Source organism: Nothoprocta perdicaria, unplaced genomic scaffold (genome assembly GCF_003342845.1).
Source record: "Nothoprocta perdicaria isolate Ctin4 unplaced genomic scaffold, notPer1 scaffold_170, whole genome shotgun sequence".
In the NCBI taxonomy this organism is placed as follows: Eukaryota; Metazoa; Chordata; class Aves; order Tinamiformes; family Tinamidae; genus Nothoprocta; species Nothoprocta perdicaria.
Window position 1 is genome coordinate 1470349 of NW_020454872.1, and position 11479 is coordinate 1481827.

General features: G+C 56.0%; 1 long non-coding RNA gene across 1 annotated transcript; it reads right to left on the reverse strand.

Annotated features, from left to right (window-relative positions):
- Positions 1 to 493: 493 nt before the first annotated feature.
- LOC112944663 lies at positions 494 to 1009 on the reverse strand. The gene is made up of 2 exons (XR_003248813.1): positions 883 to 1009; positions 494 to 724 (listed from the first exon to the last, which is right to left on the reverse strand). It is a non-coding gene; the product is annotated as an uncharacterized LOC112944663 (long non-coding RNA).
- Between the last annotated feature and the right edge of the window lie 10470 nt (positions 1010 to 11479).

The following is an 11479-nucleotide window of genomic DNA, read 5'->3' on the forward strand; positions in this document are numbered from 1 at the left end:
CCACTCAGGAGTTCGATTCCCCTCCAGCAGGATACACTGGGAGAGAAAGTCATTAGGATTTCAGGAATTTCATTAGGAGGAAGAGAGTAAATAAACACATGACCCAAGCCCTTCCAGGCAAGCAAACTCCAAATCCAGCTTCTTACCCGGGATTAATTTCTCACACAGCCATTTAGGCTGCTTTGATGCAGTTCCTGCTGTGTGCTCTGCAGAGAACCTCACACCTGTAGGGACGAGCCCTCCCCTTCAACTCATCACTACCTCACAGCCCTGCCCTCCAAAAGCAGCTAATTTAGTTAATCAAGAAAGCCAGGGAGATGTTATGATTTCCTGGGGATAAAGTTTTCCAAGGAGCTAATTGGTGGCTTGATGCCTAGTGGAATTGGTTAAGGTCCCCTAGTCCTGAAGGCTTGAGTTCAGCCCACCCAACGGTCTCTGCTCTGGGTGCTGCTGGTGCCCACGATGCTGCTAGTCATGGCCAGCGCTTGGCATCGTCCAGGGCCACCTGAAGCCCCTGAGAAATCATAGCAGGAGCCAAGGTGCATCCGGAGGAGACAGGCCCGTGGGTGGCTCAGACCTCCAGYCCCAAATCACACTTCCTTGAGCTTTCTGTGCACATTGCTGTCCTTTGGATGCGCTTCTCTTTCCAGCTCACTAGGTAGAAGGCGATCGATTCCCATAGGTACCCGAGAGTTCAGCCAGAGCTTGCATGGAGATCTAGAGCCTAAGGGCAAAAGCAATGGTCACACGGTTTTCCTTTCTGCCCCCCTAGAAGAAATAAGGCTGTTTTCCAGTAGAGCTGCTCCTCTACCCATCCCATCCCCAAGCCGGGCAGGAATAAGGCTGTTCAACCCCCACTTTAAAGAGGAAGATGGTGCACACCTGGCTCCTGTTTTCCTACTGCTGCTGGAGCTCTGCAGCTGGATCAAAGCTCGGATGCATCCCTCGCTGCRCAGTGGCTCTGACGCTGGAGGGACGAAGGCAGCAGCTCACAAGTGTTGGAAGTCGGTCCATCCCTTTAGCATTGCCTCTCCTGTGGAATTAAGGATATCTTTCGGCAAGGCTACACAGCCACCTTGGTAAGTGTAATACTAGTAAACTGAGGCACAGCCAGGTTTCCCAGGATGCAGCAACACTAAAACGGGATCTAGGCTGTACCATGAACCACTTCCAAACGAAGAGGAAGCCTCATGTGTAGCCACAAAAACATCACATGAGCCTGGCCAAGGGAAGAAGCTGGCAGTGATGCCGGCTATAGCAGAAGATGCCGGAGGGGAAAAGCAAGAAACTTGGGATATAGCTGCAGTTCTCAAGGATCTGCTCCAGAGGCTCGGCCTCAGCTAGGGAAAAAACAGAGAGCATCCCCGTACTTTTCCAATGGCAATCCAAGGAGGAGCAGCGTGGCTATGAGTAATGCCTCTCCTGGAAGAACAAGGCCCCGGAGCTCAGCGAGGGGCTGGTGCCGGAGACGGACGCGTTTCCATAACTGCTCGAGCAGCAGCCTATAAATAACCGCCCGCGTTCGGCGCCGCTCTCATGTGACCCTGCTCTCCTGTCACCATCTGTCACCATGGCGATGGCATCATGGGGCCACCAGCCATTCATTCACAGCTACCCGCGGGGGAGGCACCCGGGGGCCCGCTTTAAAGGAGGGAAGCTGCGGATTCGGGACAGGAAAATTACCGAGGGCAGGTTTAGGCGGGTGCAAGCGACAGCGTTGCAGCATCTGGAGAGTGAGACGAGCWCGGGCGGACAGTTCCTGGGAAGAGCAGATCCCACCTGCACCAATCCCTGCCGTCCGGAGCATCKCAAGGGTCCTGCAATACGTATTTTCCCACCTCCAAATCCCTGCTGGTCTCAGGTTGCACCTTCCTCCCCGCCTGCCTTCTTGATTTATTACCTTATTGCCGGTGCAAATGCTCCCTGGCCTCAGTTTCCCCCAGACAAGGTGCAAAAAGGGCTAGCGGATGAGCAGGGCAAGCGCCGGTGTGTTGAGAGGCACATTTTCCACCTAAGCTGTCAAGCTGACCTATATTCAAGTGACAATAATCTACAGGGATAAGGCCCTCTGCTTTCTAAATGCATATTCGCCTGCAAAGCCCCTTTCTGCCAATGTTTATTCCAGGCCTGGTGCCGCTAACGTGGAGGGAAAGGAAGCCAGAAAAGCGGAGACCAGCCTCCCGTTTTACCAGGATCTATTGGGGGTCTTAAAAACCCCAAAGAGCGACCCGGGGAGCCCATAGGGAACAGAAGACCACCCCATTTCACCCGGCGCCGGGTGAATAAAAGTGTCGCTCGCTGCACAATGGCCGGGWAAAACTAATGAGCGCCAGGCCGGGAATGGGAATGAGAAGCACGCGGTGCCGCTGGCGGCCGGGCTCCCCGCCGCGGCGCGCGGCGCTTGGAAGCCAGCCGCCTCCTGCGCTCTGCTCTTCATTTTCTCCCCCAATTCCCGCGGGAATCGGCTGCCGCTCGCAGCCTCTCTGGGCCTGTGTTTGTTCCCAGGATCATCCAGGAGGGATGGCGCTCGCTCCGGCCGCGCTTGGTGCCACGCGCTTGCTCCTCCGGTGCTTGTGCTAATGGGCCTCTTTTTCCTGGGGGACGTGGTTTTCCATAGCCCACTTTGCTAGAGCAAGGAGAGCCCATGAGGGCAAATCTGACCCGTTCGGGGGCCTGCAAGGTTCACCCAGAGTATAAAAATCCCTGATAAATCCCCACCCGCGCGGCTCAGCTGGGAACAATCACCCTGCACGAAGACAAGCGGGTTTGGGTGGGGTTTTTTTTTTTTGGCTGTGTTGTAAGGACAGAGCTGGCCCCGAGATATGGGAATCCTGCTGGGAAGCGGAGCCTGGCGCCCGTGCCGCTGCCGTCAGCGGCTGACACTCATCCCCTCCGGAGCCTCCTCGCCGCGGCTGCCTCACACAGCGGCATCTTCCTCCTTCCCGTCGGCAGCGAGGCAGGATCGGGATGGCGTTAGGAGCGAGTGGATTTGGGCAGCAGCTCCCAGGGCTGAGCTGGCCTTGCTGTCCCCATCCCATGGGATCGTGCCCGCTACATCCTTGCAGGATTTACATGGAGCATCCTGGTGCGGGACGTTGCTGGCAGCCATCCAGGGCACATTTCCTACCTGCTCAGTCCTCTGCAATGGCAGCTTCATCCTCCTCCTCGGCAGCAGAGCCTGCTCCTGGTCCGTGCCATGGGGGAAGATGCTGGGGCCRTATCCCTTCCTCCAGGCTCTGGCAGCGCCCATTCCTGCCTGGAAGATGAGGCAGCTCCGAGCTGGAGCAGCACCCGACAGGAGCAGGGCTGGATCCGCTGGAGTGCTGGACCTTCCTCCCGCTCCATGGGGACTGGCACAACAGGCAGCTCGCTAGGAGGGATCTCCCAGGGCTGTGGTCCGGTGGAATTTCCCCCCATCCCATCTCAGCTCATCTTTCCCATGGGATATCGTGCAGGCAGCAATTGTCTACCTGACAAAGAGGGTCCGTCCGCATCCAGAGGGAGCCGCGTTCCCGATGCTGTCGGCACRCGGAGCTGCTGCCAGGGCGGGACGGGCCTGGAAGCCCTGTTGGAAGCACCACAAACCTGGAGAAGCCCTGATGGTCCAGGGGGAGCCAGGGACGGAGGCATCAGCCTGGTGCAGGGAACGTGTGGGGACAGAGGCAGCTCCCGTTGGGCAACAGGGAGGCTCCGTGACTGCAGACGCGGCCGGAGCAAGCGCTTCCTGGCTCCCCTTGCGCTGCATCACCTGGAAGTGTGTCCTGGGGACACATCCCCATAGTGGGGACCAAAGGGGAACCCCTGGGTGCACACGGAGCCTGGACAGGAGCCATGTGAGCAGGATGATCCAAYGGGATATTTTTACCTCTTCTTTCTTCCTCCTTCCCCTGGAATTTGCAGTTCTGAAAGCCAGAGCACAAAGCACCTGGAAAGGTATTTCCACAGTGGGAATGGAGAAGATCAGCACAGCCCTGCAGGACAGAGTTCATCTCCCATCATCCATCCCGACCTCATTTTCCCCTTTCCCAAGACGAGAATCCTCCTCTCCCGAGCGCACGATTCCAGCGGACGGAGCTGCGGGTTTGCTGGGCACCGGGAACACCCACTGTACGATCCCAGAGAGCGGCAGAGGGAGGAAAACTCCAGCAAGGGAACGATGGAGACAACGGGAACAAGGCGGATGCCGGAATGGGGAGACGAAGATGAAGTGAAGGCRGAATTGGAGGAGTCAGGAGAGAGGCTGGGGAGAGGGAAGAGCTGGTGGTGGTGACGAGACAGGAGCACCATCTGCTCCGTGGCCTTTCCTTGCTCCGGCTCACTGAGACACGGCTCTGATTGCTCCCACCACCAGCACCCGCTTGGTCCCGGTCCCTGCAAGGCGGGAACCCTCGGGGGACACGACCAGACCCAGCCYGGACTCCTCCGTGCTCCCGAATCCTACCAGAAAGCTGGGAACACGCACAAGGAAAACCGGCAGCCGCAGGAGCAGCAGGGGATGCTGCYGAAATCCTGGGGGCCGTGCCAAGAGGCTGTTGCGATTCCTCCGGAATGAAGCACGGAGCAGGAAGGACAAATCCCAAGGGAAGCGGCAGCACGCGCCAGGCACCGCTGCGCYGCGTGAGCCCAGCTTTCCCACCCCGCAAGGCGGGACGGCGAGGAGCATCCCGGAGCATCCCGAGGCCACCTCCCCCGGGAGCCCCAGGGACATCCTGGCTGTCACTGCTCTTGCTGCGGGGCCAATGGCAAAGACTTTCCCACCCCATTCCCAACAAGGAAGAAGTATCCAGAAATATCCCTCTGGGGGCCCGATCCAGGCAACCAGGCAGGCTCCTTGGGGCAGGATCCGCACCACGGTCCACTTGTCCCCCCCATGCCGGTGGTCAAGGCCCCCAGTCCCTGGCCACGGTGGCCTCTGCAGCCACTCGGGATTCAAAGGGAAGCAGGGTAGGTGGGAGCCAAAGCGGGGTCCTGGGCTGAGGAGGGATCTAATGGATCTGGGAAGTTCCTCATCCTGATTCCCACCTCCATCCATGCAGACACCATTTATCCGGACAAGGAAGGGTTGTCCTAGTCGCTCCCCTACCACGGCATCCCAGTGGGATTTGCCTGCAGGGATCCCGGCAAGTCCAGGCATCCCTGGAGGCTGGGATCAAGCCGAGCTCATYGGTCCTGCAAAAAGAGCAGAAAAGAGAGGAAAAAAGAGCTGTTTTGGGATCCTGCCATGGGAAATGTCGCGGAGCAGCTGCCGGCAGTTGAGGATTGCAACGTGTTAATTATGCTGAGGATGGTGAAGGTACTAAATAATTCCCCTGTCCTGATGTGGGAAGGAGGAGCTGCTGGAGAGACGCTCCGGGAGGCCGTGGCAGATCCCAGGGGGACACAGGCATCTTGTTGCTCTCAGCTCCCTTGGGAATGAATTGGGACTCCCTTGGGAATCAAAAGCACTGCTGCAGAGGGGATGGGGGAGCTGGGGATTGGATCCAGTCCATGGCATCAGCCTTTTGGGTGGATACTGCACTTACCCCCTGGGGAACCCCAAAGGTCCCCAAACTAGAGGGGGAAAATGAGCAGAATCCGGCAGTTTTAGGTCCATCCCTCATCAGGAGACACTGCTGCCAAACCAGCACCCCACAAAGCCTGGATGAGAGTAGGTGACAGTGACAATCTCCCCGGGGACCCGTCACGTCCCCTCTGGCTCCATCCCAATAGAGCTGCTAGTCACGGCACTGATGCAAGTGCGTTTTTAACCGATTCTTCAAAATAAATAAATACCCCCACAAAACATCTGCCTTACCTGGGATGCAGATGTTTGCCTGGATGCTCATTTATTGGAGTGAAAACAGAGGATTTAGGCTGCTTCACAGRCCCTGTCCCAGAGCATCCGGGGGGAATGCTGCCCATCTAGGGCAGAAACGCACTGTTTGGCCCGCACATAATCCATTGGGAAGCAGCTGGTCTGGAGGAATTAAACCCCACCGCCAAACAGGAGCCTCTTAACGAAATTAGGTTAGTTTGATCGCTGCAGCGCCCGGCGTGTTGCTCCGAGCTCATCCAGGAACCAGCTCCATTAAATCAGGGCAATTCCAGGCAGGCATCGGTTGTCCAGCGCTTCCTACAGGGCAGCAGAGCCAAGTCAGACACTGGGATGGGTCAGGCTGCCTGGTTTTCCCRCTCACCTCCAGTGTGGGTGGCTGGGATGGGGCAGCCCTGGAGCTGAGTGAATTCCAGCTTGGGAATGGGATGGAGAAGTCTGGATGTGGCATAGCTGGGTCTAAAAGACACCGCTCTGGGCTGGAAGCCATCCAGGGGATGCTGCGGCACTAGGACCACGGGCGTCTCCAACGGGAAGCAGCAGGATCTGCTCATTCTCCACCAGGGTCCCCAGGGAGCCGCGTTCCTGGCACCAGGGCCTCAAGTTTCCACGCCGGAGCATCAGCTTCTTGTCACCACGGGGGCAGGAAATTGGGCCTGATCGGAGACTCCAGGAACCAGCGCTGCCTCCAGAGGCTGATGTCTCCACATGGAAGCCCTTTGCTGTCCCGTGCTGCTGGGATAGGTACAAAGAGAGCAACCGGGAGCACCAGAGCGCACACAAATCCATCCAGAACTGCTCCATCCCTCCAGCTCAGTTCCAAGCGGGATTTGTCCCCAAAACCTTTGAAACCCAGGCTAGGATGGGAGACAGGCGCTTTTTAACCGATGGAGCCTGAGCAGGTGAGGACCAGGATTGGGAGCAGCTGGTGGTGGGGCTGGGCTTGGCCTCCTCCTGGCTCTGCCTCCCTCCCCATCCATCCCTCCATCCATCCCTCCATCCATCCATCCATCCATCCATCCCTCCGTCCATCCCTCCGTCCATCCCAGGGACCCTCTCGCCGCTCCGAGCCGCCTGCTCCGCGTTTATTAAAACAATAAACACAGCCTTTGCCTTCAGGTGCTCGGGCACATTCCTGTGGGCCCGGGAGAAGCCGGAGCTCCACGCACCTCCATCTGAAACCCAGCCGCTTCCCTCCATGCCGGGGGCTGGAGCACGCAGGTCCCACTTTTCTTCCAAAAGCTGCATTTTCCAGCATTTTTCTTCCRTAAATCCCCCCTGCGCTGCAGCCAGGAATCTATCTTCCCTGAAATGTTATCCCTGGCAGCTCCCATGCATCTCCGGGCGGATGCGTGGAGAGGGGAATCCTGCTTCTCGCGGGAAGGAGCGTGACGGCGGAGCAGGGAGCGGGGTTAATGCCGAGGGAAGCTCCGGCCGGGAGCGGGATGTTAAATCTGCTCCCCCCGGAGAGCTCGGAGCCTGGGGGGCTCCCCGGGCCAGGTGGGACCCATTAGAGCCCGGCGGCATCACAGGGGGGCTCTGTTTCCTCCTGAAAACAGRAGGAGGGAAGGACGACTGGAATATCGGGACAGACAGACAGACGGATGGAGGGGCTATGAGGAAGGAGGGATGGGGGGCAATAGGGACCAGCCAGCACAGCCAAGCAGCCAGCTCAGATCTGTCCCCATGGAAAAATCCTCATGGAAAGGCATGGAAGAGGGATAATAAGGATTCTAGTCTCTTTCTCCCCAAAACGTGTTCTGCTGCTCTCGCCGTGCTGCAAGGGGGGAGCGTCGTGCCCAGCTCCTGCCGTCAGACTCCCCGCATCTGAAACCGCCAAAAAAACGTTGGAATTGCCCCGATTTGAGACACTTCCCAGTGCTGCCCGGGGCAGAGGGGCGGTTCCTGGAGCAACACGGACGGATGCCGGCGGATCCCTCCTCCCCAGCAGCTCTGGGGGGCTTCACGTGAAAATGCCACAGGTTATTTGGGGAGCAGGGAGGGTAACCCTAAAGCTGAATATTGCAGTGTGAAATCCTGGCATCAAATGACCCCTTTTCCCAAATCCATTCAAATAACCCTGTGAGTGACCAGCSTCTCCCGTCCGGCAGCCACTCTATAGCTCCGAGCGCTCCATTGACCCTGAGTTCCTTCTATCCATGTCGCTGGACCTGCTCCTCAGAGGGACCAAACTGCCCCATGCTGCTCAAGCTGAGCATTTTCCCGGGAATTTCTTGAGGGGGGATTGCTGAAAATACCCATTTCTGCTTCTGTGTGACCGAGGGACCCCTGAGACCCGGAGCAGCGCGCGGCTCCTCGGGCAGGACTGCAGATTGGCAGCTGAAAGGTCAAAGCTGTTTCTGCTTCTCCTTACCGGAGCTGCCCAGGATTAGGAGGAAACCCCTGGGTCAGGAATAGGGAAGGTCACAGTGGGGACAGAGGACCGGGGATCCGGAGATGAGGCCCCAGTGGCAGAAGGTGGGAGGAAAGCCTRGGGATAGGATGGACCTGGGGCTGGACCTGCCCATGTCCCTCCTTGGGTCGCCTGCAGTGGAGATGGGCACGTTGGTGCAACCTGGGGGCTGCAGAAACAGGGGGCTGGTGGCCACAAAGCCCCTTAGAAGCCAGACCCAACCTGGACTAAGGTCTGATGAATCCAGGGAGCCTCTAGGCTGGGCCCAGGAGCGTCTCCGTGGCCAAGTGACACCATGGCCAGGTCTGGCTGGTGTTGCCTTGTCGCTTCCAGTGCTTAATTGCTTCTGGAGCTTCCTTGCCTGACCTTGTTGCCTTGTCTAATCCTGGTCTCCTCTTTCCATCCATTCATTCATCCATCCATTCCTCTATCCCCTCATTCATCCATGTGTCCCTCCATCCATCCACGCACGCGTTTGCATGAATGCGTCCATCCATCCATCCATCCATCCATCCATCCATCCGTGCATTTACATGGATGCAGTCATCCATCCATTCCTACATCCCTCTCTTCCTCCCTCCCTCCCTTTTTCCCTCCCGCCCTCCATGCATCCATCTCTCCATGCATCCATCCCTCCTTCACCCCTCCAGCCATCCATCATGGACATGAGGACCATGGAGCCACCTCCACCTTCATGCAGGGCACATGGATGGGGGCTCCTGCTGGCTGATCCCCATGCRCTTGGAAGCAGCCAGAGGAGCAGGAAAGGACCCGGAGCTGCAGGGAAGGGAAAGAAATTGGTCCTTCCATCCATGCACCCACCCATCCATCCATCCAAGCACATCCCACCCAACAGCAGCGCTCTCCATAGTCTTTTTCTTTTTATCCCGGGACAAAATAACCGGAGCCGGGGCCGCGGGGAGGGCGACGAGGCGGCGACGGCGGCGAGAAGAGAGGGGTCCCCGTGGGCCCCCGCGCCGCGCGGCGCCGATTGCTTTCAGGTGCCGGCCGCTTAATAAAATAAATCTTCCCCTGGAGCAAGGAGGAGGTTTGGGAAAGGGGGGAATTTTCCCCCCTTTTTTCCCTTTTTTCTGCCTYTTCCTCCCCGAAAGCTAAACGCAAACCAGAAGGCAACTTGTTGGCTCCGTTTGGGCTTTGCGGGCCTTTKGGGGCACGATTGAAGACAAGTGGCTCCAGTTCGAGGTATTTTCTTCCTTTTCCTTTCCCCCATCCCGACTTTCTCCCCAGGTTTCAGGATTTGCCCCATCCGGGCGCGCGGGGGGAATTTCTTTGCCTCCCTGGTTGCTGCTGCCTCTTGGGAGAAAACCGCTCCGCTCGCCTCCATAAATTTTCCACTTACGTTTTAAGGGAAGAAAATGTTTTCCGGTGCTTTTGTGGCACTCCGTCGGGAATGATTACTCCCAGATTTATTGGGATGTTTTTGCAGGGAGCCGGTGGTGCCGGCCGCTCCAGACGCCGCTCGCGGGCTGCACTTGTCGGCCTTGGCCCTGATTTACGGAGCCCCATTTCATCCGTGCTGGTGGGTACAACTTACAGCCCCCCCCGCCCTGCGCATTTTCCCTTATTTAGCCCCAAATTTGCCCATTCAGCCCCATTTTATGGGGCCCTTTTACCCTCCAAGTCCCCAACTTCCACTGCCTCTGCCCTGCTCCCCGCTCTCCTTTTGCCTTTTCCCGATATATTTATTATTTATCTACTCTTTTGRGGGTTTAGTTTTTTCTTTTCACTATTATTATTCTGGTTTTTTATTTGTTTTCAGTTCTTCTTTTATTTTGCGCTTTCTATTCCACTTTTCTGCTTTGTTATCTTCCTTCTATCTTTATTTTGTTCTCTTTAGTCTGCTATCTTTATTTTGCTTTCTTATTTTGTTATTTTGATTTTGTTGGTTATCTTTAATTAGCTCTGTTTGTTATTTTGTTACTTTTATTTGGTTATTTGYATTTTTGATTGGTTTTTGTTTCTTTATTTTTTGAGGAGATCTYTAATTTGAGGTGTGTTAATCTTTTGTTAGCTATTTTTCTTTTTTAAGTTTTCAGAGGCTTTTACACCAATTGGAGGGCTATTAATTTTTTAATTTCTTTTTTTAAAAAATATTTTATTTGGTTTTTTTTTAGCTTGTTAACTTTTAGCTTTTTTTTTTTAAGCTTTTTTTTTTTTTACTTTTCTCCTTCTTTTCACCCCGGGACAGTGGGCAGAGGGGAACAAGGCACCGCATGAATCCCAGCCGGACTCGGTGCCACCAAACCACCACAATCCCGGAGCCTGAAGGAAACGCGGGAATCCACRGACCGATCCCGGGATCTCAGGCAATTTGCTCGGAGAGCTCCCTGGGGGCCGTCACAGAAGCACTTCATAAACACTTGCGCTTTTTTGCTATTTCTCCCTTTTTTYCCCCCCAAATTCAGCAGAAAACTGCTAGTTTTGAAGCTGCTCCAAACTGAGCCAAAATAGAGTTTTTCCTTATTTTTCCGCCCCTATCCGCGGGAAATGCGGCCGCGAACAAAAGCGGCTCCGGGCGCCGGCGCCGCGCTCGGCGCTGCTGGAATACGGAGCCGCGCTCGCTCCCGGCGCCGCCGCTGCGTCCCACCCCGAGCCCCCTCCACGAGCGGGAACACGCCGGAAAAGTTATTCCGACACCAAGTTCCTGCTCCTATTTACACATCAGCGCAAGGATGAGGATGAAAGGCGTCTCTGCGGCGGGATCAAGCTGCAAGCAGAGTGCCCGTGGAAATGCCCGTGCAAATACCCAATTTACCCACTATTAAATCATCGGAGAACAGCACTGGGTGGCAATAAACGTGTGTGACAGGGAAAGGATGGCATGCATGCATTATTAATTATTATTTATATCGTTAATATTATTATTATTATACGCGGGAGACAGTTTGTGCTTGTGCATCCTTAGCGAGAGCCTAAAGTGGGATAATTTGGTGCTTTGTCAGCCTCCTTGAACACCAAATCCAGCTTTTGGCTCAGCGGAACTGATGGATTTTCCGCCCGCTTGGGCCGAGTGTCTCCTGCTCCCGCTCTAACGCAAACCAGGGATATGACCCACGTGGAAAATTCCTGCCTTGGGGAATTAAAGTTGGTTTTCCTGGGGGAAAAAAAAAAATCCCAAGCCCAGGCACTGCCGTTTGATCTGAATGAGGTAAAGCTGCAACTCCATAAAAAATAATCACCAGAGAAGAGGCTAAAGCTGAAAAAACTTGTCTGAAGGCCCAGGGAGGAGCTGG